The 27,660-nt window shown below is 46.8% G+C and overlaps 1 long non-coding RNA gene across 1 annotated transcript in view; it reads right to left on the bottom strand.

The window, feature by feature from the left end:
- Positions 1-12,725, bottom strand: part of LOC148107361 (uncharacterized) — a 101,189-nt gene extending 88,464 nt beyond the window's left edge. The window contains exon 1 of the long non-coding RNA XR_015722394.1: positions 12,585-12,725. This is a non-coding gene — a long non-coding RNA (uncharacterized LOC148107361). The remainder of the gene's footprint in view (positions 1-12,584) is intronic.
- Between the last annotated feature and the right edge of the window lie 14,935 nt (positions 12,726-27,660).

Raw genomic sequence — 27,660 nt, 5'->3', positions numbered from 1 at the left:
AAAGCGAGTGCACCCCCAACTCATCCTTTCTTAGCTGGATCCCACAAATGTCCCAGACCACCTCAACCCCACCCAAGAGCTGAGGAAGCAGAAATTGAAGCAAATGGCCGTCTTAACAGACTCCAGCTAAAATAATCACACCTTTTCCAGGTTTATGAAATATATGAACAAGTCATCAGATTTCAGAGGCCCCTTCTAGGGCCTTGGAAGGGATTCCTTGAAATGAAGAGTCCCTGGGTATAGCAGGAGATCCACCTCCAGCACTACCGGACTCAATGGCATTTTGCAATAAGACTTGCTCTCATTCACACATGGCTACTAATACATTCGCAGTTAAACGGAAATAATTATTGCTATTAAATATAGCCTAAGTTCTGTTATTACCATCGTACATGATGAATTTTCCTTCTTGCCTTAAAATTCAGAATTACTTGATTTTAATTATTTCCACCCATCACATAATCAAAAAACTTCAGAGCTCAACTAATACACAAACCTTCTGGATTTTCAGGGAGGCCACGTGACTCAGGCAAGCTCCAGAGACAGCTCTTGTCCCTAGCAGAGCACTGTTGAATGCTTATTCTGCCCAGGAGCGGTGAGGCACAGGCATGTTCACCATTTCCAGGGATTCTGCTCTTGTTGGGGAATTTCTATATGTTTAATGCAAGACAGTAGCTGATAAAAGTACAATTATTGTCAGAGGCAAGAAGTGTGATCTCTACCCATTCAATACTTTTAACATTTAAAATATAAGACGCTTAGTAGCTTCACCTATCAAACATGAGGCTCCTACCACTTATTCATCCAGCTTCTCCTGAACCAGTGGGGCTATGAGTCCTGCTAAGACATCCCTTAGGGGTTGAAGATTATATGGTTTGAAGAAATTTCAAAGGTCCTCTCTTTTTATTCAAACATTATTGGTTTTGTTAGAAGCAACATAAAACTTTACTGTAAGAGACAGGTACAGTGTGTTCCATAAAGTATGGGTGTGTGTGTGTGTGTGTGTGTGTGTGTGTGTGTGTGTGTGTGTTTAAAGACGACAGAATATGAGGTTTCCGAGAACAGAAATACAAAACAGTTGAGTTGATCCTTGGGGAAAAATGATCAACTCAATAAACTGCTTTCCAAATTAACTGCATCCTCTAAAATAATTTTTTGGATCAATTTTTAAAGAAATCTTCACAAATAGAGAAACTCCATATAATGAACCCATGTCAATATTCAAGTGCAAAGATGCCTTACTGCTTCTGGTCATGGTCTTCAGTGAGAAGCAATCTTGTCCAAATGATTTCCAGATTACAGGAGGGCACAAAGGAGAAGTGGGATGGGTACCCTCACTCCAGCATTAAGGTTTTAACAGTTTTCTTTTTTTTTAAAAACCATGGAATCTTTCTTCAAATGGAATGGCATGAGCTCAGTAGATAAACACAATGGAGGAAGTTAAGGCAGGGGTGAAGGTCCTGTTCCCCCATCTTCCCCTTGCCCACATGGACACACAGACACACTTCCCCAGTCTCTAAGGCACCTGTGAATCCCCAGGAGCACTTGAGGCACAGGTTTTTAAAGCCCAGTTAATGAGCACTACAAATAAATACAAGTTAAGGAGCTAAAAAAGTCCATGGATTCATGGACATGATGCGGAACAAGATTTTTGAAAAAGCTTATTTAAAATTGAAAAAGATCAGGATGGCTGGGTGGCTCAGTCGGTTAAGTGTCTGCCTTCGGCTCAGGTCATGATCCCAGGGTCCTGGGATGGAGTCCCACATTGGGCTCCCTGCTCAGTGGGGAGTTTGCTTCTCCCTCTGCCTGCTGCTTCCCCTGCTTCTGCTCTCTCTCTGACAAATAAATAAATAAAATCTTTAAAAAATTGAAAAAGATCAAAGACTCTAGAGTACTGCTGTCTCATAAATTTTTGCAATGATGGAAATGTTCTATGTCTGTGCCACCAAATACATTCACCACAAGCCATGTTTGGCTCCTGAGCCCTTGAAAAGTGTCTAGTGGGAATGGGAACTGAATTTTTAATTTTATGTACATTTAACCAATTTAAATGTTAATGCAGATGGCCTCATATGGTTAGTGGCTAGTACACGGAGCACAGCAGTTCTAGAGCATTTCTCTCCTGTAGGTAAAACTACAAGAACAGACTCTGCAATGAAATACATGTCTATTCTCCTTTTGGAAACATCTGAGGAAGCCCATCACCCCCTCTTCCTAATCTCTTCTCTGTTCCATCAAAAGGGAGGCTCAGACAAGAGCCCCTCTGTATTAGCTTACTACTCTTGCTATAACAAATTACTACAACACAACTCCTGAGGTCAGAAGTCCACAATGAGTCTCCGTGGGCTAAACTCAAGGTGTTGGCAAAGCTGCATTCCTCCTGGAGGCTCTAGGACAGAACCGGTCTTCTTGACTTTTCTAGATTCTCAAGGTTGCCAGCATTCCTTGGCACATGCCCCTTTCTCTATCTTCAAGGCCAGCAGTATAGCATCTTCCAGTCTCTCTCTGTTTCCATCATCACATTTTTCTCCTGATTCTCTCTTGACTCTGACCCTCCTGCGTCCCTCTTATAAGGACCCCTGTGATTAACCCGGGCCCATCTGGATAATCCAAGATAATCTCCTTAAACTCAAGAACTTTAATTTAACCATAGCCACAAATTAAGAGGTAACATATTCACGGCTTTCTAGGTTGTGGGCATCTTTGGGTTGGGGGGCATTATTCTGCCTATCCCACCTTTGTTATAGATTAACTAGAACTAAGGCTAGTACCTTTCATTAAATTCATTAATACCCAGCTTCTAAAAGATAGCCTTGGTTGGCAAGGCTTCAACACAATTACCCATAAATGAGGTGAGGTCTTCTCAGTGTTTAGTTTAACCTGGTGGTTCCTCAAATTTAGCCAGCATCCGGTCACCCATGGGCTAGTGAAATAGATTGCTGGACTCAAACCCCGGAATTTCTGATTCAGTGGGTCTGGAGTGCGGTCCAAGAATTTGCATTTCTCAGCCAGGTGCAATACTTTTAACACATGTCCACAAATTCTTTGACATCCCTCACTTCAAAAGATGGGGCCTTACTTTTGTCCTTTTGAACATGGACTAGATTTAGGGACTCAATTCTAACTATATTTGATGGATGTGATGGCACGTGATTTCAAGATAAGGCTTGCTCTTGCACTCACTCTCTCTCCTTGAGCATTAGCTTCCAGCCCCAGTTGAGCCTTCAGATTACCTCAGCTCTGGGTAACACCTTGACTGCAACCTCATGAGAAACCCTGCGCCAGGTTCACCCAGCTAAGTCACTTTTAAATTCCTGACCCACAGAAACTGTGTGAAATAATACTAGTTTATTGGTATTTAAAGCTACGAAGTTTGGGAGTGACTTCCTACACAGCAAGAGATAACTACATATGTCAGGTGATGCTGATACCACTGGTCTGGGGACCGCAGTGTGAGAACCACTAGTCCAACCCACACCCTCTGTAAGGCACAGGCATTTCTCCTGCCCATGTTGAGATGCTCCAGAGAACCAGAGGAAGGTAATGTTCTCTGATTTGTATATACTGCATATTCATTTTCTGTTTTCTGCAGACATATTCCATTACTGCCAGGCCACTCTCTTGTGGAGTGCTTTTACTGGGAAGAATAACAACAGTATGTCAAATGATAGCTGTATTCTAGAAGCCCATTTCTGTTCACTCAGGCATAAAAGATGTTCTACACATGGGTGAAGAACCAGACAGATTTAGGGAGAAGAGGAAATGATTGAAAGACTAGACCATCTCTCTCTCTCACACTCTTTCCAGCCTGGAGGTGAACAAGATGAAGAAAGAAAACAAAACTATTCTTTTTTTTTTTTTTTTTTTTTTAAAGAAAACAAAACCCTTGACAAGAGAGGGAAAGATAGTACTAGGAGCCAGGAGAGCAAAGGGGTGTCCAACTGTTAAATAATGAGAAACTGAAGCTTCCCTCATTGTGTCAGAGAGGCTAATTCCTGAGCCAGCTGTAGAGGAAATGGGGAGTTTACATTATCTGGGATGTCAGTAAGAACTGAGTGGACGCATTTCCTGTCTGCTTCTCCCCAAAGATTAGCAACCTCTTCAAGCAAAGATGGTTTTCCAGAGGTTTCGTTTGTTGTTTACTTCCCCGGGTGGCAAATGTGGTCCAAGCGGGGAAATACAGCTTCAAGAGCAAGGGAAGGCAATGGTAGTGAATGCAGAGCAAATACCACACAGAAGGGAGTGGAGGGAGAACGTGAGGTGAGGAAGGACATGATGGCAGCTCTGCAAGATGGCTGTCTCCAGTTCAGGCAGCACCAGGCAAGCGGGCCAAGCAGGTTCATTTCAGTGATACCCATTCTCTTTGATGGGGTTTCTCTGGCTTTTCCATTTATTTTATAGAAACTTAAAATATGACATATGATTCCATTTATATGAAATTCTTGGAGAGGCAAAACTAATCTAGAGTGACAGGAAGCAGAAAAGTGGTTGCCTCAGGCCAATACTGAGGGGGGAGGTGACTGCAAAGGGCCACGTGGGAATGTGGGGTGTGATGGCAACGTGCAACGTTTTCCTTGTCCTAGTGGTTACGTGGGTGTGCACGTGTGTCAAACTTCATTGAACTGTATGCCCGAAACGGGTATGTTTTATTGTACATAAATTATATCTTAATAATACTGACCTTAAAATAAGTATGACACACATGGAGCCCTCTGATGGGGCACCAAAGACTGGTTTGGCAAAAACAAGAGTTCTCTGGCAGAAAAGGGATTCAGCTGGTCCTGTGTGGCCTGAGGAATGGAACCAGAATAAATGCATACATATTCTAGGAAGCAGATCTCTACTCAATGTATTTATGTCAATCATTTGTTTAACAGTTTCATTGAAAGGCCTATCTACAGAGGTCTTGAATTCTCAGATATACAAAAAAGGATAACTTAGCTTCTCTATTACCCAACTGAATTTCTATTTAAAAAGCCAATTTTGCAAAGAATGCAGTATTAATTAATTGGAGGTTTTCCCATTTCCCCTGAGGTGTGTCTGAGTTCTAGTAGGTTCCCTTAGTGCCGAGGCATTGGGGGGATGTCTAGTCCTTGATGCCAACTCCATACATCATGCAGGGATCTTGCCACTCTCAGCCTTGGCCATGAGCCACATGGCTGCAGTGCTGGCCCTTGCTGCAGTCCACGTGACCTCCTTGGCCTTTTGCACCATCCCTGAGCCATGTTAAGGGAAGGCGTCACAGTCACTCTGCTGCTTTTGTGCCATGGTGGATATAGGAGAGACCGCACCAAACTCTCTGCAAGTCTGTCTCTCACCCCGTTTGCCTAGAAATGTGACAAAGACACAGTACGTGTGTGGCACTGCTGCTCCGCAGGACTCCACCTTGCAAAGCGGACCACGGGTCCTCCAGTCTTGGGTGCCCCAAAACATCGTGAAATCGTGGACAGGCAGCATTAGCATAGTGGTTAAGAGCGGGAACTCTAGAGCCAGACTCCCCACATCCCTGCCCTGGCAGCTGCTAGCTGTAGAAACGGGGCAAGCATTCACCCTCCCTGTCTGAATCTCCGCAATCTGAGGGGGACGCTGGTTCCTACCCCACAAGATGGCACTCGGAGAAGAATGTGTGGCACACAGGACCCTCCACCAGAGGCACAAGACCCTTGCTTAGGGACTACTCGCACCTCCGCGTGCTTGTTACCACAGTTTTTGCCTTTATAACTGCTGCTCTGACTCTTTCCTTGAGCCGCTCCTTCAAGGAGAGAGGTTTTTGCCCCTTGGGCACCTGCCATTATCTCTTTAATGATCCTGCTTTGAGGAAACACAGAATTCAACTTGATATTTTCTTATTTGATATTTTGTTCCTGCTTTCCCCAAGCAGGTCTCTCCCCTGAAGCAAAGAGGAAAGAAGAGCTGTTTGAAAGAGCATGGAGGGGAGCAGGAAATACTGAGAGGGAAACGTTCATTTGTGTTGATGTCACCAAGTCTAACACTACATCAAATATCTCATTTCCATGAAAAGGAGCATCTCACGATAAGCGAAATGTTGCACTTCCTCTACACGATACAGTGTCTGTTCTAAGCAATACAGGGATGAAGGAAACAAGCCCCTGGCCCGTGGAGCTCCCTTTAATGCACGTACAAACCAGTGACTGGATTGGGCAGGGGTGCAGAGGTCAGGGGGTGTGAGGAACACGAACAGGATCCCGTGAGAGATTCAGACCCACCTAACTGAGGCAGTGCGCGTGCGCCGGCGCTGTCTCCTGGGGGCCAGTATTTAAGCTGAGACTTGAAAGAATGACCTGGCAAAGAGCAGATGGAACACCAAATGCAAAGGCTTTGAGGCTTTCAGGGGAAACGCTGGACCTTTCCAAGGACTGACAGAAAGCCAATGTGAGCCAATGGTACGGTGTGTAGACGGTATCAACACGCCCAAGGCATCTGCAGGTGGGGTGGGTCCTGCTGGGTGGAAGCAAGTTTCCAACCACCAGATATGCTCAGGGTGGACAGTCACTGAGGGGATTTTATACAGGGAATCCAAGGATAAAGTGGAGGACAGAACATGTATCAGTTTCCCAGGATTGTCATAACAAGTTGCCACAACCCAGAGGGCTTAAAACACAGTGATTGTTCCCTTACAGGTCGGGTGTGAGCAGGGCTGGTTCCCCCAGAGGCTCTGAGGGAGAATCTCCCCGTGCCTCTCTTCCAGCCCCTGGGGGCCGCCAGCCGTCCTGGGTGGGCTGAGGCTCGCAGCTCCAGAGCGCCAGTCTCGGCCCCCATCGCCACATGGCCTCCCCTGGCTTCTCCGTTCCTCTTGTCTGAGTCTTCTCCTCTCCTTGTGAGGACACCTGTCCGTGGTCTTAGGGCCCAGCTACATCACCCAGGATGATCTCATTTCCAGATCCTTCATTACATCTGCAAAAATCCTGTTCCCAAATAAGGTCACATTCAAAACTCCAGGTGCACATATATTTTATGGAGCCACCACTCAGGCCGCTACAGAGTAGTTCAAATGTAACTGAGATTCTAGGATCCTACATTATTTACACTAAAAGGTATGTGGTTGATGTTCAGTACTTTCCGAAAGGAAGTTTTGGAAGGCAGTGAAGATGGACTATCTGGTTGAAAGCTAGGGAAAGAAAGAAAAGAAGAAAAGAAGGGCCAGATAACTCAGAAGAAAACCATAAGGTTTCCTAAATCTTTCCTACTGCCCAATATATATATTTTCTAAATATTTAGCCACATGTCATAATTACTGTGGCCTGAGTCTTTCCACATACACAGAAAGGGAGAGAAACTTGGCCACGGCCAGACAGCCATTCCTCCTAAGAGCCTCAGGAAGCAGAGAGGACAGGTTCGCAGATACTTATTTAAATAGTCCCGCCCTGCCCTGCCCTTAAATCTGTTTTGTAACTGTGATCTGTTTTTCCTGCTTCCTAGGAAATCTCTCAAAGGTGTGGCCCTCAGCCTGAAAGCAACAAAAGCTCTGGCTCTGTGTGAGCCCTCTGGTGAAGGATAAAATCTCGAAATACTTAGAGAGGAAAGTGACCTTATTGTAAGAGCCCCTTTACCAATGAGGAGACTACGGTAGAATGCTGACACTTTAACTCTTCCTGGAGGGTCGACGAGGCATATTATGTACAAATTGGGATGCTTTAGGTTGGAAAGAATAGAAATTCTAACTTAAAATGGCCTAGAAATTAGAAAGAATTTAGTAGGTCTCACAAACAGAAGTCCAGATGTATAATGCATTTTAAACTTGGACTGATCAGGGCTCTGGTTCCATTTTTCTGCAGTTCCTCGCTTCTCCTCTTTCGCGCACGTTGGCTTAGACCTTAGGTTGGCTTTCTTCTTGGTGGCCAATGGTTACAGTTATTCTAGGCTTTGTATCAATATTCCTACCACAACACATAGAAGAGAAACTTTTTCTCCCCCTAAGCACTAATAAAGACTTGGAGTTTCAGTCTGATTAGAATAATTTAAGCCACATGTCTTCCCCTGAACCAATAGTTAAGATTATTCTGACTGGCATTAGATTAACCAAGGCCGACCCAGAGCAGGAACGGGCACAAGGCCCCAAACCAAACGTGACTCCACTGCCAAGGAGAGACGGACCGATTGTCAAAGACGCAGCACCCCGCTGTTCCACTAATGCCCCCGCAACCGGAGCAGCAAACGTTCTTTCTAGGCACATTTCTTCCTCTAGGTGTTCATAAATGCTTTTCACAATTTTGAAAGGATGTTTACTTGAAAATCACATAGTTACAGAGTAAATCACATAAGTATTTAGTGCTGAGATAAAAAATAATTAACCTAATGACCTGTGATCTTTTCAGAATTAATTTTCTCTGATCTGTAGCATAGTACGATGAAGCCCCAGGTCCTCTGTGTTTAAGAATATGTTTGTGATTAACGTGAGGTTTGCCCATAAGAACAAACATCTTGTTAAACTTGCCTCCAAGAGGTAATAAGAGGAAAGAACAAAAACAGATAACAAAATTAATCCAGGAAAGAAAGAAAGAAAGAAAGAAAGAAAGAAAGAAAGAAAGAAAGAAAGAAAGAAAGAAAGAAAGAAAAGAAAGAAAGAAAAGAAAGAAAGAGAGAGAGAGAGAAAGAGAGAGAGAGAGAAAGAAAGAAGAGGGTTTTTTTTTTGTCAAAATAGATGATTTGATGTCTATTTTCAAGTGTCAATAGATAGACAGACAGATAGATACATAGACAGATAGATAATCTCCCAAATGTTATTCTAGATGTTTCTATGAGGGTGTTTTTGGATGAGATTTACATTTAAATTGGTGGACTTTGAGTAAACCAGTTGCCTTCCATGTGTGGGTGGGCCTCATCCAATCAGTTGAAGGTCTGAAGAGGGCAAAAGGTTCATATCCTGGGAGCAAGAGAGAACTCTCCAGAACAGCTTTCACTCTCCCTGGTTTTCAGCAGATGCCTTTGGACTCAACTACAACTTACTGAGTCTCCAGCCTGCTGGCTTCACCCATCAGATTTGGACTCATCAAGTCTCCACAATCGTGTGAACCAATTCCTTAAACTAAATCTCTTCCTATAAGCAGACACAGCCTATTGGTTCTGCTTCTCTGGAGAACCCTAACTAATAGAGACGGTGATATACTCAAGTGTGCCCAGTAGAGGTGAAGTTACAATATTTGTCCTGAGAACTGGGTTGTTCTGGTAATTATTCCTGCATAACAAACTACATCAAAATTTAGTGACTTCACACAACAACTAGCTTATTTTTTCTCAGAATTCTTGACAGCTGAGTGGTGGTTCTTCTGTTAGTGTTACCGGGGGTCACTTGGCTGGGCACACGCAGATGGTCTGCTAGTGGCTGGACTTCTCTGTCTATACCTAGTGTCAGGGCCTCTCTCTCCATATGACCTTTCCATGTGTCCCTCCAGTGGTCCCTGTCAAGGTAGCTTGACCTCTTACACAGAGGCGCAGGACATCTAAAAGGGTAAAGCAGAGGGGCGCCTGAGTAGCACAGTCGTTAAGCGTCTGCCTTCGGCTCAGGGCGTGATCCCGGCATTATGGGATCGAGTCCCACATCGGGCTCCTCCGCTGGGAGCCTGCTTCTTCCTCTCCCACTTCCCCTGCTTGTGTTCCCTCTCTCGCTGGCTGTCTCTCTCTCTCTCTGTCAAATAAATAAATAAAATCTTAAAAAAAAAAAAAGAAAGAAAGAAAAGAAAAAAGAAAAACCCGTATGATGAGATGGATTTCCTCTCAGGCCCAGAGACTCAGTCTCACTAAATCCTAGTGGTACCTGTGAATGCTCTCTTTTCTCATTAGCCCTCATCAGTATCTACTGTCCATATATGTATCATTTTACTCTCCCTGCCCAGATTAATCTGGTGACTCTTATTACATGATTGATTATAACCAGATTCTCACTCAAAACAGGGAGTGGAGGATTAAAGTAATTAACCTGATCCTTCAGGCAGGCAATTTCCTATATTAGGTATTAATGTCTTCATTTTATCATTCAAATAAGCAGGTGAAAGTTGGAGCTTTGGAAACATTATCCTTAGACAGCCTTTTTCACCACGGGCTTCTGTACCATGGCTCACCTGGCAGGTGTTGTCAGAGGAACCCCACGCAGTGTTCAGTTCCCAGATAAACAAAGCCCATCTGAGCCACTATCTCATCAGTCGTCCTTGAGAAGAGCACCTAGGACCCCCAGACAGCCAGGAGAGGGTAGGACAGAGAGTCTGGGGAGCACACACTGGTGCTGATGGGATGGATTCCAGGCCAGCCTGTGGAATTACTGGGGTGCTAGACCTTCCCGGCAGCCTGGGTGATGGCACAAGAAATCTGTGCTCAACCAGAACCTTCTCCAAGACATTGACTGAAAGCTTCCCAGGATTTGGCTACTTGGCTGTGCCTCCGAAAGCCCAAGAAACAAAGTCAAGCCTTGAGGAATACATTTCAAACCCATTCCATGGCTCCTGGCAGAAGGAAAGCCTAAATTTAGATTTCTGACCAAACAGTTTCAGACACAATGGTCTTATGTGACACAAAATAAACAGGTTTTCAGGGGAGAGGGGCCAGCTCCTCACTTACGGATGTATTCACCACATGGGAGTGGACACAGGCTGCACTTACATGCTAGGCTCCATGGAAGAGGAAGGGGAGGTGACACAGAGGAACAAAGGCGACCCTGCTTTGAGATGCCTTCAGTCCAACAGATGTGGATGCTACTTGCACTGCCTAGGTCCTGCCTCGCTTTGTGGTCACAGAGGGGGCCAAATGTGCTGGGAGATCACACTGAAGACAAGAAGGTAATACTGAAAGAAGTAAGAGTGGGCAGAGCTGTGGGCAGAATGTGGCCTCGCGATGTGGCTGGGTGAAGGAAACTAGCACCCTAATTATGTTCGATAGTCCTTCACCTTTTTATCTCAACTGACCCCCACGGTGTTCCTCAGCAGGGAGCACTACTGTCTTTTCTGCTGATGAGGGCACTTTAGACCACAGAGGAGAAGCGACTGGCTTCAGGTCACACGGCCAGCTCAAGGCAGGACTGTACCCCGGGCACAGCACTCAGGCCACAGAGATCCTGATGACGCAGGGGAGACTGGGAGGAGGAACATCAGTCTTCTCGCCCAGAACAGGCATCCTGCCAGGCCTGAAAAGAGAAGTGCCTTGGGTAGAAGACAGGCTGAAGATGAAGGTAGCCCCTTGGCCATCTGCCCAAGGGAGGCCGGCACAGTCCCCTCCGACCTGGGGACAGTGGCCTCGCCTTTCCCAGACAACAGCACCTGCTCGTCTGATCAATCACCAGGCAGACGAAAAACAAACGTCTGACAGCACCACATCTTTCTGAAGCTCTCCCCAGACACAGTGCCCATGGCAACCAAACAGAAGACCAACAGCACTATCCCTAAAGCCCTGAAGAACCCCACAGAACACAGGCAGAGAAATGACAGCAGTGGGGCCATGCACCTAACTGAGCCCTTACTGTGCACTAGGCACCCCCACAAGCATTTGCAGTGGGTTACCTAACCTTTCCACAGTGCTGGGAGGAAACACCATTACTACCCTGCACCCCCCCTATCGTCTTCACACCATAACTTCCCCTTCAGACACTCAAGTAGCACAGCCTCTGGGAGAGCCCAGCAAGTGACAAGTGAATGACACAACAGAATATAAGCTCCGGGAACCCAAAAGCTGTAGTCTGTTTTGCTCAAGCTTCCCAAGCTTCTAGGACATTGCTGAGCACATGGGAGACTTTTAATAAATATTTGTTGAGTGAAGTAAAGAACCATAAAACCATCCTAAGATGCAAATGCTGAGTTGGCCAAGCAATTTGCTCCCACACATTGGCCTTAGAGACTGAAACTCAGATTTTTCCTTACTAAGGCCTAATAGTAAAGTCCTGAATGATGTAATTCTACATACGACGTGATTGGTGAATGAGCCCCATCCTCTGCCCCAGCCCTCATTCACAGGGAGAAGGCTGGCAGAGGAAGGTGACATACTTATTTGCTCCAGACAGCTGCTGGCCCTAGGTGGACTTGGTCTGGCTGGACTCCTATCACTCCACCCACTGCCCCAGGGTCGGCTCTGGTCTCATCTTAGATTTGTCCCAGTGACAGTGAGTGTAGAATTGGCTTGAACTAATATCTGCCCCCGAGCAGTAAGAGGGTTTCTCCCACACTGGCATTTCGCTAGATCTACACAATCTGTCAAGTGAGTTTGTTTTGCTCTCCAGATAAATGAGGAGCCAAAGGGTGTTTTTCTGACTGTGAATTCCTGGCATTTTTTTTCCGGGCTTCTAAATAAGCAAAGTTAACTCTGCCAGTCTTCTCTGGTACTGCTCAGGACTGTTTAATGAATAATAGAATCACGGATCGTGGTGGTAAAAGGGCTCAGAAGTCACCCGGTGCGGGGTTTTTCAAACTTATTAGGCAATGGAATCCTTCTTTCAAATATAAGCTTACCCAGAAGTTTATCACAATATATTACCATTCATATCATATCCTACATATCACATATTACATCATAGCATACGAGAAAGCTGGCTGTGCTGTGAAGTCAGGGGGCAGCCGGGTCCCCTTCCCTAAGCCCTCTCTTACCTTCCTTCCGGCGTCCACGACGGTTCCAGAAACACCAGTCTAACTTCACCCCTTCCTGCAGTGATGGGAAACAAAGGGGCTGAGAGATGAAGGGACTGGCCCAAGGTCACACAGCAAGGTAATGAGGACACCGGTCTAGCGAAGCTCTGGCTCAGGATTTGGCACGCGCCTGCGCAAACCCCGCTTACCACAGTGCAGCGCCTGCGCAAAACCGCTTACCACAGTGCAGCGCCTGCGCAAACCCGCTTTCTAACCCTTGCACTGAAAGAAACACCTGTCCGGGCACGACAAGTACCTAGAGAGGACGCTTCTGGTCCCAGAGTCCCTTCTTAGGTCAAGGGTGTTACTTATGAAAGATGATAAAGGCTGCTTGAATATAAAATCTTAACTTTAAGACAGAGTGCCCCCAATTCCGTCCTACTTTAGACATCTGAAAGGCAACAAAGCACTCACTGGCCTTAACTTCCTGTGTCTCAAGGAAACTTCAGTCCTCAAAATGTACTCTTTATGGCAAAGAATACACAAACACCAACAAGACCTCTGTTCCACTTTTTTATTTACCAGAAATGAGATCTTAGGAGTCACGTTAGGGACAGGGCCTTGTAAGGGAACCCGGCTGGTGCTAACCCGGTGCAGACCCAGGCACAGCATTGTCCTCCCTGTAAAGGGCAGCATGTGGCTCTGTGGTCTCGAAGTTTCCTCCAGCTCAGGGATGCTAAGAACCTAACAGATAGAGGAAACAAATCACTTATCCCTGACGTGGAGGAGTTCCTTCCCATATAATCTCCTACAAGGCAGGGAAAGAAGTGTAACCAGATGAGCTCTGGCCTGCTGTCAGGGCCAAGTGTGCTCCCCTTGAGGAGAAAGGCTATGAATAACACAAAAACACTACAGAAATGCCTCCAACCCCCAAATATCCCTGCTTCAATAGGTCTTTCTTTCGCTCACCTTCTCAATTACCTTTCTCCTTAGCTTAAACTCCTTTACAAAAGCTGTCCATATACAAATGGAGCCCTGCATTTTTCCCTAGGCCTCTCTCCTGTCTGCCTTGTCTCAGCTGATAGCCTGGTGCCAGAGATTGAAATGGGACGCTCCCCTTCTGCACCCTCCCCTTTGTGGTCTGTACCCCCCTCCCTCCCAGCACCCTCCCCTCCCTTCTTGCACCCTTCCCCTCCTTCCCTGTACTCTCCTCCTTCCTCCCTGCACCTCCTCTGCCTCATGCACCCTTCCCTTCCCTCCCTGCACCCTCCCTCTTCCACCTTCACCCTCCCCTACCTTCTGCACCCCCTCCTCCTTCCTGTGCTGGCCTCCTCCCTCCCTGCACCCTCCCCTCTTCCCATACCCTCCCTCTCCCTCTCTGTACCCTTCCCCTCCCTCTCATACCCTCCCCCACTCCCGCACCCTCCCCCCTCTGCACCCCTGAGGAAAGTCACAGGGAGAGTCTTTGGCTGGAACACTCAGTGGTGCTCAGAAATCCTAAACACTGTGGCCTTTGCAGCGCCTGCCAGGGAGAACAGGGAGTCCTCTCTCGGGCCAGAATCAAGCAGGCAAGATGCAGGAAGCCTTATTAGGTCATGTAGCCCAAGAAAGGGGTGAGACTCTTTCCTCTACTCGCCAGCCCACAAGAATGAAACTCCTGACCCAGACATCTGCATCCCTCTGCCACTAACTCCTGTGTCCTCCGCCTTTGAGGAATTTGCCCTCCTCCAAAGACCAACCAGTCCCTCTGTCTGTGCCTCACTCCCCTCCAAACCTGGAAGGAAGATGCAGGGAGCCGACTCCTCTCCCAGGGAGTCCACAGTATTAGTTGCAGTTCTGCTCTCCCCTCACCCATGGGTGCCCTCCACATTTAGCACCTTCATAACATATCACATCATGTCCCCATTTGTTATGTTTGTTTTTGTCCCCCGCCTCCCGCGCTAAACCATAGCTCCTTGAGGAAGGGATTGGCTGTTTGGTCCTGCGTACGTCTCTAGTGCAATTTCAATAAATATTTATTGAACGGATTTGTTGTGCACAGATGACCCTCAACACACAGTCACTTGCCGTGTGTCCCATGCTTCTTTTTCTCAGCTATTTCTACAGATAAAGTCCCTTTATCTGTAGATAGAGAGAGCACGAGAACGTTTCCCTGGTCATTTACCTGACTTGGACCATCTGGAAGTCAGCAGTCTCCCTCCATCTTCTTGGGGGAAGTGGGCTGATCTGAGTCAATCCTCACTCACTGGCCTGTAGAGCATTCTCACAGGTCACAGAGGATGAGAAAACAAAGCAACCCAGCGGCCCTGAGAGCCCCTATGCAGTCCGGGCCCCAGCCTCCTGTCCCAGCACCCAGGTGTCATACTGTCACCTCCCAGCTCCCAAGACTGCTCCCAGTGCAGACTCTTACAAACTGCCACACTGAGAGGTGAATGCTGAGTGAGGCTCGACAGCTTTCCTCTCCAAGAGCAGCTGTACTTCCAACAGGCAAGCTCAAGTCAAAGCAGCACAGACCTGCTGGTAACATGTCAGCTCCTACAAGATGGCTGGGGGCTGGCCAACCAGACAGCCTGGATCTCTGATCTCTGAATCCCATAAGCCTCCAGTACCACAGCGACTCTTTTAAAATACTGATTTATGTTTTTTAGTTATAATAATAATGTGTGCTTGCAGAAAATTTCAAATTATGAGATTAGAATGAAAACACACTTCTTTTTAGTGCACACGTAAATAGGAAGCAATCATACCTCTGGCCTTGGTCCTTCAGGGAGGAGAATTGTTATCTTGCCAAGCCTGGTTGCAATTTGCAACCATTTTCTATTGGTGCAAACTCTGTCCAGTCGTTTTCAAAATTAATTGAATTTAAACAAAATAGGTCTTTTAAAAAAGAAATAAAAACGTACAAATAAAAATGTAATATTTTGTATGAGATACAGTGAAGCAGGAAGGGGACTCAATGTTTCTCCACACCTCCTGTCATCCACGAGCAGAAGTTACTTCTGCTGAGGTCGTCTGCCTCCTGTGTCTACTCCTCGAGAGGCCGCCTGCCTACGGGACAGGGTCATTATACGGCATAGATTGTGATCTGGGGATTTCTTTTTTTTCTGTACAAATTTGTTTTTTAAAAAAAGCAATTGTTTTTTTTTCCCCCCAAAGCTTCCCAAGCAGATTCTGAGATGCAGGAAGGTCATTTCTAAAGTCTGTTTTTAGATCTAACTTCAGAGTCTGTATAACATAGGAGCAAAAAAGCCTTGTATTTACTGACTTGCGTCTGCCAGGAGAGCGGCCCCGTCCACCTACACAGACCTCTGGCTTTCACAGGTGCTCACAATGGGTCTGCACTCAGAGAGCCGGATGTTTCCACAATGCCGTGTCACAGGACAACTTCCAAAGGCAACACATGCTGTCAATTGTTCCCTCTTCCGTCCTCAAAGGGTTAAAAAAGAAGGTGGGGCAGGAGTGTCCCTCAGGCCATGGGCTAAATTCTTGATTGACCTTTTGTCAAGATCGAGTCTATTTCCCAATTAGTACTTACCCAAAGCTCACGGATGAGGTAAAACATTCTGTGCAGCGTCTCTGGGTTGTTTCTTTTCTATTAGAAGTTCTAAAACATGGAGAACCTGGGACGCCCTGCGTGGCTCTGTCGGTTAATTGTCAGACTCTTGATTTCGCCTGTTCAGGGGGGCATCTGCTTGCGGATTCTCTTTCCCTCTGCCCCTCCCCCAGCCACTCATGCTCTCTCTGTCGCTCTCTAAAAATAAACAAATAAATCTTTTTTAATAAGGGAGAATCCATTTTATATGAAACAAAAAGTTTGGAGGTGAAAGGGAATGCAATCATAATCTCTCGTGTTTGCAAGCATTATAAACCTCACTTCGAGGTCCTGATACCAGGTAATGAAGACCACGGGGCTTCTGTCTTCACCTCAGGTTGGGAGCAGAAGCAACAGCATGAACACAACTGACGGGCTCTCCTGATAACCCCTGCAAATTCGCCATAGCACGTGTTACCCAGAGCCACAGTGACACACGCATACACACGATTAGGGAAAGCGAGCTGTGTTCTCGGGAAGGTCAGCCCCGTTAAGTATTGGGGAATGTTTTTTATGCAACTCCGCAGGCCCAGAAACACCCGAGAGCTTTCTCAAGTTCGTGCAAATGTATGCAGTCTCCTGCTGCCTCACAGAGTGTCCGTTTCACAGTAATTAGTGTCTTAGCCTGAGGACATGTGCATCTATGATTGTTATGCTCCCGTCCCTGAAGTACGACTCCTTTGGCAAACTACCACTTATGACCTCAAGCTCCATCTGATTTTCATCAAATGTGCTCTTTGCGGTGAAAGGAAAGCCAAGTCACACGTTTACAAGGTCAGCACAGATACATCTTTGCAGGTGCTACATTGTGTATATGAAAAATCATAGAGGTACGATTTCTAGAAAACAGCCCGTTTTTATAGCCGCTGTGAGTTTTATGGAGGAATGAGTAGAAGAAGTCAGCCCCTGGGCCATCGCGGCATCTCATCCGCTATAAATAGGAGACCTTGAGCAGTGCAGATGTTTGAAACATACAAAGGATCACAATCCAGGGAAAATGAATAAGGATGTGGACTTTCTGCACACCTGACCATATGGAAAGTGAGTTAATTTTATTCCAGTTGCATTACAGTCAAATGAGAGATTGCCGCTGCCAGTGTGAAAAGCCAAACCTCCGTCTGGGTGCAATGAAGCTATTGATTTATTACAAACCTTCAAAACGAAGGGGGGAAAAGGAATCCAGTTCTGGGACCAGAGCCATTCTTTCGTCGCTGGAGGGGCAGGGGACGGTGGCCTTCGGGGTCTGATTTGATGAGCATCGCAGGCTGCCCCGTGCTTGAAACGTCCACCCTCAGGGAATCCTCCATTTCGTTCAGATAGCGTATCTCCCCGGATTCCAGAAACCTCCGGGGCAATATCCCTAGCTGGATACTTCCAGGAACAGGAAGCTAGCTAGGATACGACATTCATTCTGGAAGATTCTTTCTTGTATTGAGGTGAAGCCTTTCCTGTCACTCCCATTCATTCATCCTAATCTTTCCTCTCCCTGACTACCATGCAAGGACTCTCTTACCCTTTCCCCAGAACGGCCCTTCTAATGTTAGAGGACAGCGAGCAAGCCGCCGCTAAGCCTTCTTGTTTCAGGCTCAAAACGCGGGGCTTCCTCCACCAGCTTGAAATGACGGCGTTTCCAGAGCCACCCTCACTTTCAGTCACCTCTCTCTGCACCTGATCATTGAATTGTGAAGCCAAAAGCCTAGGCGCAGTTGCGCAGAGTTGGTCGGCCCAGAGCGGACTGCGGCAAGCTGCCACCACTTCCACTGACTTATTTTCTTTATTTCTCTCAGTGCATTCTAAGGTCATGCGAATATTTGGGGGTAATTATGTTGTGGGTTCAGACAGAGCTCATGGTAACTAAAAACCCCTCAGGATTCTTCTCATGAATTCCTATTACGCCAGGTCTGCTTCCATCTGAGCATGCAGACATATAACATAGATAAATAATACATAAGAGTCATCTCAATTAAACTTCCTTTGTTGTTCTGGTCAAGATCTTTTTGAATCCTGACTCTTCTATTCAGGCCGTCACTCCCCCACCCCCCAGTTGTTATCTGTAAAGTGACTTAAAAAAAAAAAAAAAAAGCTTTGGTTTTCTTTTTTTTTTTTCATTTTTCATTATTTATGTATTTATTTATTTATTTATTTTTTATTTAATGATTTTTTATTATATTATGTTAGTCACCATACAGTACATCCCCGGTTTCCGATGTAAAGCTCGATGATTCATTAGTTGCGTATAACACCCAGCGCACCATGCAATACGTGCCCTCCTCACTACCCATCACCGGTCTATCCCATTCCCCCACCCCCCTCCCCTCTGAAGCCCAGTTTGTTTCTCAGAGTCCATAGTCTCTCGTGCTTCATTCCCCCTACTGATTACCCCCCTTTTCTTTATCCCTTTCTTCCCCTACCGATCATCCTAGTTCTTACGTTCCATAGATGAGAGAAATCGTATGAGAGTTGTCTTCTAATCCAAGTTGTCAGTAAAAACGAGAAACCCAAATGGCGATGGACAGTGGTCCACCTTTGGGCACAGGGATCTATAGCCAGACAGAAACCTGCCTGCAGATAGAAACATCACCTAGTCTATGTTTCCCAAGCTCGCTCACAAAAGACATCATGCGGAGTTTTTCAGATTCTGTGCCGAATCCAAGTATGGGATACAAAGGTCTTGCATTCCCTTAGTCTTTCAGTCTCTTTGGTTTTAAATTTCTCTTTGCTTTCTTAGCAATAGATTAAAAACCATAATTAAAAACCCCAGCCCTCAGTAGGAATTAGGTTCTGTTCGCCAGATGAATTTGTAGGTAGCCTTCGTATGTGCTAATGGAGATGGGAAGAACATTTATAAAGCATATCAGGAGGTAAAACTTGAGTAGGGTAGGGTTGGGAAAGCATCCTAACGAGATGATTGTGTCTTGTAGTTGGAACGTGGGGACAATTGATGTGCCCCTTCCAGAACCTTAATGGACAGTAACAGTGGCGATAACAATAAGAACCAGTGAGCAAAAATATGACTCTGAGGCCAAGCTGGCTGATCGTAAAGCTGTAGGAGACGACAGTGCTTGGCCCGAGCAAGATGGGCGGGGGGGCTACATGGGGGCTACATGGGGGCCCATGGTGAGGCAGTGGACTCTGGAGGCTGGACTGTTCCTGTGGAGGGAAAGTGTGCCCTCGCTTCACGGAGGAGGGAGGTAGAGGTTTTAAGATTAGCCACCCCTTGTTTGGATTCATACTTGCCAAGTAACTTGATATAACTTGGTTTTCCGTGTAACCACATCATTCATGCTGACATAGTTACATCTGTCTGTAGGGTAGAAGTTATACATATCACAACAAAATAATAAGCTGGCTGGTTTATAATGTGGAAAAAAATAAATTTCTCTTAGCTTTCTTGCCTTTCTCATTGGACAGGTGAACAGAGTTCCCTACTGCATAGAGCTTTCTGGAGCAAGAGAGCAGATCTAGAGTGCCATACACCTTCACCCAGAAGAGGTCGTTCTTGGCATTTCTCAGTGGCATGTGACTAAAAAGGCTATTTGGCTGGTGATTTTCACGAACCTCAGCTCATTCTCGGCTATCCTGACTTTATTCCTGCCATGCTGTGTCATTTTGAGTCTCTCTTCTTGGACTGGTAACAACCTTCCTTCCCATGCCCTTTGAAAATGTGGGCTTTCTCGGATAATTTGCCAGGCAGCCATACCCCTTCTGTTGCTGTGTCACTCCCGCTGGGATTATGTCACTCGTGGGGAGGATTTCTGATCAATACCACCCCAGACCTAGGCAGGAAGGAACCATCTCTGGGCCCCCATGTAGCAAAGAATTAGCCTTACCTAAAGAGAGGTCTGCCTTTGTCTTTGGCTACTGGAAGGTGATCTCTAGACCTCTGGAATGTCCTGCCTAATAAGAGGGCCTTTGTTTGCATGGAGGCTTTGGCCACTGTATATCATATGATTTATGATGGGACATACCATTTCAGTTCCAACCTGCAAAGGTATTAGCCCAAGCCTCCAAGAGGGACTGCAGACTAAAGGTCAACCACATGGGCAGTATGTGACCGAGTGCCATCAAAACAGTGTACACCAGAGACTCCTGTGGGCTTCCCTGGTTGGCAATGCTCTGAGCCTATTGCCATGGCCAGGAGGAGGTCATGCCATCCATGACTCCATGGGAAGACAGGGGCTGTGGAACAAAGGAGCCGGAGCCAGCTCCCCTAACACTACCAGATCCCGATGTGGAATTTCAAAGAGCAGAGAATTGTAAATTTGGACTTGGCCTTCAAGATTCTTGCAAAGGTATTTTTTCCAAAACGGCAAGATAGAACATATTTTATTTAATTGAATCGGTTGTTAGCCTGATTTATTGCCTTTAAGTATCTAGACATATGGTATGTGGGTCTCTATTTGTACTCTTTCCCCAGGCTCTGAAATGCTCTGAGCCAGCCAATTGCTCATTGTCAGAATTTTCTTTTTAGAGGCTCCTTCCTGATGATAGTATCTTTTAAGAAAGGTTGCTAAAGGTTAACAAAGCATCAACATCAAAATCTTCTCAGAGATATCTTGAGATATATGTAACAGGCTGTTAAAATAGGATTTCACTTGTCTCATTGTCTCCTGAGGTTCCGAAAGAATGAGAATAACACAGTCAATGCTAAGTGTTCCCACAATCCAAACTGAAGTGCTAGACCACCTCTTCAGGTGTCTGTAGCTGCCTCCCTAAAACTGAGTGCACTAAACTTAGCGCACTAAGAACAGCAATTTTATTTTCCCCAAATCCTTTGGGTCGGACATTTGTACAGGGCATGGAAGGAATGGCTAGCCTTGGCCACTCACGTCTGGGCTTCAGCAAGAATGCCGAAAATGGCAGGCATGGGGTTGGCTGAGATGGCTCAACAGGGCTCACGTGACTGGGGTCTTGCTTTGTCTATCAGTTTGGTTCCTCGGTGTTTCTCCGTGTGCCTTGCCCACATGGCTGGCTTGGGCTTCCTCATGGTGGACCCAGTAGTGAGCCTTCTTACATGGTTTCTGATTTCCTCCCAGAGAGAAAGAAGATGCCGGGTCTTTGAAAGCCTCTGCCCACAACTGGCACAACATCACTTCCACCACACTGAAGGCACATCACAGGGCCAGGTCAGGTTGGAAGACATGGGGAGGAAGACATTCCTCTTTCTTGAGGAGTCAAGCAGGACACATGTCCAGGGAGAGAAGGAAGTGGTGGCGACCACCTTTGGAAACAACATGAGACAGTTACTCGTACGCAGGGGACTACAGACTCTGGGTAGTCCCTAGCTCTATACCCACCGAGGGTTTACCATGTTTGAGGTTAGAAATCAGAAACAGAGTTTCTTCTGAAAAAGTTGCTGGAATGCCGAAGTGCTTTTCTTTCTCTGCTTCTCCTTCACCTCAAGCCTCTTAAGAGAGGCTTCAAGGGAACGTTATGGTTTGATTCATTTTCCCAGCCTTGACTTCAGCACTTCCCAAAACACAACTTCTGGTATGTACCCTCCAGCTGCATCACCAGGGGTAAGAGGCACCAGGCTTTCGTACACCATGTTCGTAACAGCACTATTCACAACAGCCAAAAGGTAGAAGCAACCGAAATATGCATTGGCAGATTGAATGGCTAAACAAAATGTATGTATACACACAAGGAACTATTTCTCAGCCTTAAAAAGGAAAGAAATTCTGGGGCGCCTGGGTGGCACAGCGGTTAAGCGTCTGCCTTCGGCTCAGGGCGTGATCCCGGCATTATGGGATCGAGCCCCACATCAGGCTCCTCTGCTATGAGCCTGCTTCTTCCTCTCCCACTCCCCCTGCTTGTGTTCCCTCTCTCGCTGGCTGTCTCTATCTCTGTCAAATAAATAAATTTAAAAAAAAAATCTTAAAAAAAAAAAAGGAAAGAAATTCTGACACATGGATGAACCTGCAAGACATTACACTAAGTGAAACGAGCCAGACACAAAAGGACACATATTATACAATTCTACCCATAAGAGGTACCTAGAATAGTCCCATTAGTAGTGATAGAAAAAGAATGGTGGTTGCCTGGGCCAGGGTGTGGGGGAAACGGGGAGTGAGTGTTTGATGGGTACAGAGTTTCAACTGGGGAAGATGAAAAGTTCTGGAAATGGATGATGGTGATGGTTGCACAGCGATGTGAAGGTACTTAATGCCACCCACAGAACGGTACACCCCAAAATGGCTACAATGGTGAATTTTATGTTATATATATTTTACAGTAATTTTTAAAAAGCAGCACTTTCCGTGGAGAAGAGAAATCAGGCCCCCTGCAGGAGGGACTGGACAACTGTGCCTCCACCGCTCTCCATCACCACAACTTCCCTGGGGAGCAGGATGGGCCAAGAGGGTTAACTCCAGACCTGTTTTGTGATCTGCATTGTAAAACCACCCGCCTCCTCTACCAACAGCTGTGTAAGTTGGTATCACGGTAGGCTGGGGTCCTCAGCAAGCCCTTGGGATAGGAGGGAGTTGAGGAAGGAAGGCTAGGAAAGGTGCTGAGCTGGCTAGTATAAGTGACCTTTCATGGGAGGCCATCAGTTACAGTCCTAATTCAGAAAGATCATGCAATTGGCTATAATGCAGGTTTTTTCTCTCCACGAGGTCAGTATTAGTCAGCTTTTCCTTCCAACATGCTGTATAACAAATGGTCCCCAAATTCCATAGCTTACAAACTTTAACTTTTCTGGCTTCTGGGTCTGCAGGTTGGCTGGGACACCTCAGCCTCAGGCTAAAATTTAGGCTAAGGTCTGATCTTCTTGTATTTCATTCTGGAACCTGAGTACAAAAGAGCAAACCAAATCACAAATGCACATTTAAAGAGTCTGCTCATATTGTCTTCTTTCCCATTTCATCAGCCAAAGCAAGTCAGTTGCCCCAACCCAGCACTAATGGGGAAGGGATGTATATTCTGCTGACACTATAAATTCCCATGGTAAGGGTAGAGAGATAGAATTAGACTCAAGGAAATGAAGAATTGGGATGACAACCCAATGCACCACAGGGGACCAACTGTAGAATGGGCAAGACCTAAAGAACAGGAACATTTAGGCTCATCCCATTAAAGACAGCCAAGAGAGAGTTTGCTTGGCTGGGGTGGGGGTGGGTGGTGAAGGGCTGACGGGGGCTCACAGCTTGAGTGGCCCAGGCTAGGATTTCAAGTTGGGCTCTGCCAGACCACAAACCTAAGCCAGATTCAGAGATGTCTGAGAATAAAAACTCAGAGAATGTGCTTGTCTCACCACCAAAGTTAGAAATGGGCTTGGAAGCACGTGGTGTGTGCTGGGGTTTTCAGCAGCTGCGTGCAGAGCGACCCAAGTTGTCCAGAGCTGTGGGGTTGAGCCTTCGTTGTTACTGAGGCTGGGAGCTGGGGAGCACCCCCAGCATGCAAGGTCTTATTTATGTAACATAAATTTCCTGTTGGGCCTCGTTGTATACTTATGTTTTTATTTCTTGGTGCATAATTGGACCTGTGGGAAATGTTAATGCAAAGGGCCAGGCCATGGCCTTTCACTAAGGACGCAGCTCATTTCATGAGGAGAGTTGCAAAGAGCCACAATCACGCCCACAGCCCATAGGACTGACTGCACACCTTCTCTCTGGAGGGAAAGAGCCCTGAGAGATGGCCAGGCCTGTCTGTCATCAAGGGGCTCAGAGCCCACTGACATCTGCTCTTCGGGGTTCTGTGGGGGTTCTGTGTGACGTGTATATCCCCTCACATTTTATCTCCACCAATCCTCTAGACTTTCATTCCTTGCTCGGTGCAAGGATTTCATTATTTTTCAAAGTTCTGATTGATACTCTTGTTTCATGCTTTCCATTCCCAATATCCCTTCTTTCCTTTTCTATTTAAGGTGGCCTGTGAACTTGCCAACCCCATCAGATGGGCCAGGCCAGCAGAAGCATGGTTCATATACCCACTGGGTGCTCAGTGCTGGTGCCCCTGTGCACAGGCAGGCAGCAGCTGTCTAGGCCTGCACAAGGCTCACCCTTCGAGAGAGCATCACCCGTGCACCCCCAGCCCATCCTCGCACAAGCTCACTAATTCTGGGGCTGGCCAGAGGGATAAGTTCAGATCGTACGGATTTGGTGAAGAGATGGCAGGTTTGGGGGGCTGAAGACTCAGTAGGCAGAGGCCGCAGGAGTCCCAAGTTTAGAGCTGCTTCTTGGAGTCCATGCATGTTCAGGCCAGAATTTGGGGGAGGGGAAAGTCAGGGGCACCATGAAGATGGTCAGGGACAAAGGAGAGGAAGGACCGGTCTTTGCCATGTCACTCTTTGCCTGGGCTCAGCCCTCACTGCCTACCCCACACCCCACTTCCCCAACATTGGAACGTATGGGTGCTATGAGGGTTAGTATGTGGGCCAGCGGTAGCTGACCTTGTACCTGTGTCCTCGGACCGCTGCCCTTGGCCCTGGCAGGCCACAGGAAAGCAGAGGGGGCTTTTGAGGGTTGTCTTTTGGAGAAATGAGGGAGCTGTATGTGAATGCTAACTGGCTGAACCTAGGCTTCTCCGGGCTCCCTCCTGCCTTCACCAATAACTTTCCTGGAGTCTTTCCCCCGCCCCCAGTGGCTTTGAACATGGCTTCCAATTTCCTGACACCCCTTTCCTTGAACCTAGGCCAGGCGATGTCATGGTGAGAGGGAGGCCAGGTAGGGGCTGGGCTTGGGTGTAAAAGTCACACACTTCCCCGGGTCTCTTGCTGGGCTCTGCAGCTGAAACCCCGTTGAGTTTGTCTCTCCAGCTGTCCCCACCCCGGTGCCAGACATACATGACTGTGACCAAGACATCTTGGTCGGCATCCATCTGCCACCACTAGCTCAGTCCCCAGCCCCTTGAGTGACTGCGTCTTCTGAGTCAGCCCATCCCAGGCCCCCAGCACCAAGGAGCAGGGACGAGCCAGCCCCACCGGGGCCTGTCCCAATTCCCCTCCCCCAGTCTGCAAAGGGCATCAAATGGCTGTTTCACACCGATTAGTAACTGAAACACTTCCCTGGCGTCTGCACTTCAGGATTAATATGGAGCGCTTTGCTGATGAAGTGAGGGTTAAGAGACAAGAACAAGGACTTGCCCTAGCAAACGGCCAGGTACACATGTCCTGGAGGGCGTGGCTTCAGGTTGGACAAAACCCAGCTCAGGGCCAGCTTCGTTGGTGTTTCAGGATTGTTTCCATGAGAGCATTCGTTTCTCTGGTTCTCGCGTGGAACACTTCCCCAGCCAGGTTCGGACAGGGCCGGTGGTGATCGATTCCCCTTTGTTGTACGTATTTCCTAGAGCTGCCAGGAGGTGAAGCTGGGGCCAAGACTCCTGCTACTAGTGAATGAATTGCTCCCCATCATTTTTTCAAAGGTGGGGGGAAGGGGGAAGGAAAACCGTAATACAAGGAAGTTCACGGGGCAACCCCTGGATTCCTGTACAGGAAGGAGAGAACTGTAGTACTACTGATGGTTTTTTTCCAAGGGGAGGAGAATACACACACAACATGAGTAGCTCCTGGTGCCGTAAGTAGTCGTTTTGCACTTGGACTTAATACACGATACAGAGCTTCGAGGTGGCTCAGAAGTGCCTGAGAGAGACAATCCCATCTCTCTCCAGATCGGGGATTTCACATGGCCAGTTTCTGTGACCCACTCCCTAGGACAGCTTGTGTAATATCTGGCATAGGGTTGAGTTGTCGGAGACCACACAGCTACGTAGGGAGTCGCAGCCCCAGGGTTGAGACTCTGGGGTCTTTGCAAGTGCTAGACTGAAACTCGAGCTTGGTTCACACTAAAGGGAGTTCACTGGAGGGACTCAGACCTGGAACTTGGTGACAGCCTAGCCTGCTGAAAAATGAGTAAAGAAGACAATTCAGGTGATACGAATACACCTTATTTAACCCTTCACAAAGCAGGTGGTCTCCATTCCCAAGAGCCTAGAGAACCGGAAAATGAGGCAGAAGGCAGGAAACTTCTATAGGATAAAGCATAAGGAACAAGAAAGAGAAAGAACATGAATAAGAAATAGGAAATTAGTATAGAGCCCAGAGTTGGCATGGTATTTGGGGATTTGCTGACGGGATATGCTGAGTTTCTGGTCAAGCAGAAGTTTTACAGGGACACGAGAGTTCTGTTAAGTTTCCTGTTGGAGGACACGGCACCCCCAGCAGGAGCGACTCTGTCTTGGGCCTAGAAACTTTCTTCAAAAAACCCGAGTATGCCACTTACACAAATTCACCTCTGTGGCTTCCTGTCTTTTCATCTCTGTCCCTCTGTCCCCCGACCTCCACCAAAAGAGGTATTGCGATTCAAATTTCAGAGATGCTCCTAGATTGTGAAGAACTCTCTTGCTCTAGCTTGTGTCGATGATTGTCCCTTAGCTAGAGAAAGGCATAGTGTCTTGAGTGGGCGCCTGGGTGGCTCAGTTGGTTAAGCGTCTGCCTTCAGCTCAGGTCATGATCTCGGGGTCCTGGGGTCGAGTCCCACATCCAGCTCCTTGCTCAGCAGGGAGTCTGTTTCTCCCTCTCCCTCTGCAGCTCCCCCTGCTTGTGCTCCCTTGCACACACACTCTCTCTCTCTCTCTGTCAAATAAATAAATAAAATCTTAAAAAAAAAAAATTTCCTCAAACCCATCTTATGGGAGGGGGTCACTCCATCTCCTATGAGGCTGTGTACCTAAGGGAGACCATTGTGTGAAATGCTCCTACCAGGAGGGAAGAAAGCCTAAGGAAAGAGATGGAAGGCCTTCTCCTCAAGCCAAGAGCCGCCCAGCTGGAATAAACCTTCATGCCCAGAAAAGAGTGAAATTGCATGTTCTTTATTACTCTGTGAGCTTCTTTTTTTAAGGCGTTTTGCCTGCACCACTGGCTTGATAACGAACGCAATAAAAGCTGGGCAAATGTTGATATATTGCAACAATATGGCACGATGACGCAAACTGTGTAGTAAACAAGAGTTGCTGTAGAGTTATAAATAATCTTTTTATAGCAATCTTGAATACGTCTGATACCAGATGTACAGTAAACACACTCACTTTACAGAAATGCCTTGGCTTTGGCAAGCAGGGCAAGTGCTCCCTAATGTAAAGTTACGTGTGCACAGCTCATGTGGCCTTTGCTCGGTGCTTGTGTGTGACAGAACTCTTCTTCCCTTTAGTCCCCTAAAATAGAACGGGCACAGTCTGGCACGCCCTGGTTGTGTGCACCAAAACTACACTACAGAAAATTTGGGTCATTTCACTACTTCTGGTCCTACCCTGTGGCCTATGGCCTTGTGAGTCTGAATTCGCAATCGCCAAATCAATGATTGTCATCTCAACAAGCATACTGTCCTTTCTTAGACCCGCGATTTTGAAGAAATCTAGAGTTTCCTCTCACAGATCATCTTGGGCTTTACATCTTTGAGGGAAAACTTCATAGAATTCCAAAGGCAGAATTTTTTTAATGGACTTTGGTTCCTGACAGCCTCTGGACAGGACCCTCTTGCTTACGTGGTCCTCCCCATCCTCTTCCCT

The sequence above is a fragment of the Ursus americanus genome, chromosome 31, assembly GCF_024610735.1.
Source record: "Ursus americanus isolate L20-20 chromosome 31, mUrsAme1.1.p, whole genome shotgun sequence".
In the NCBI taxonomy this organism is placed as follows: domain Eukaryota; kingdom Metazoa; phylum Chordata; class Mammalia; order Carnivora; family Ursidae; genus Ursus; species Ursus americanus.
Note: the sequence above shows the minus strand (reverse complement) of the source record. Positions and strands in the feature narration are given on the sequence as shown.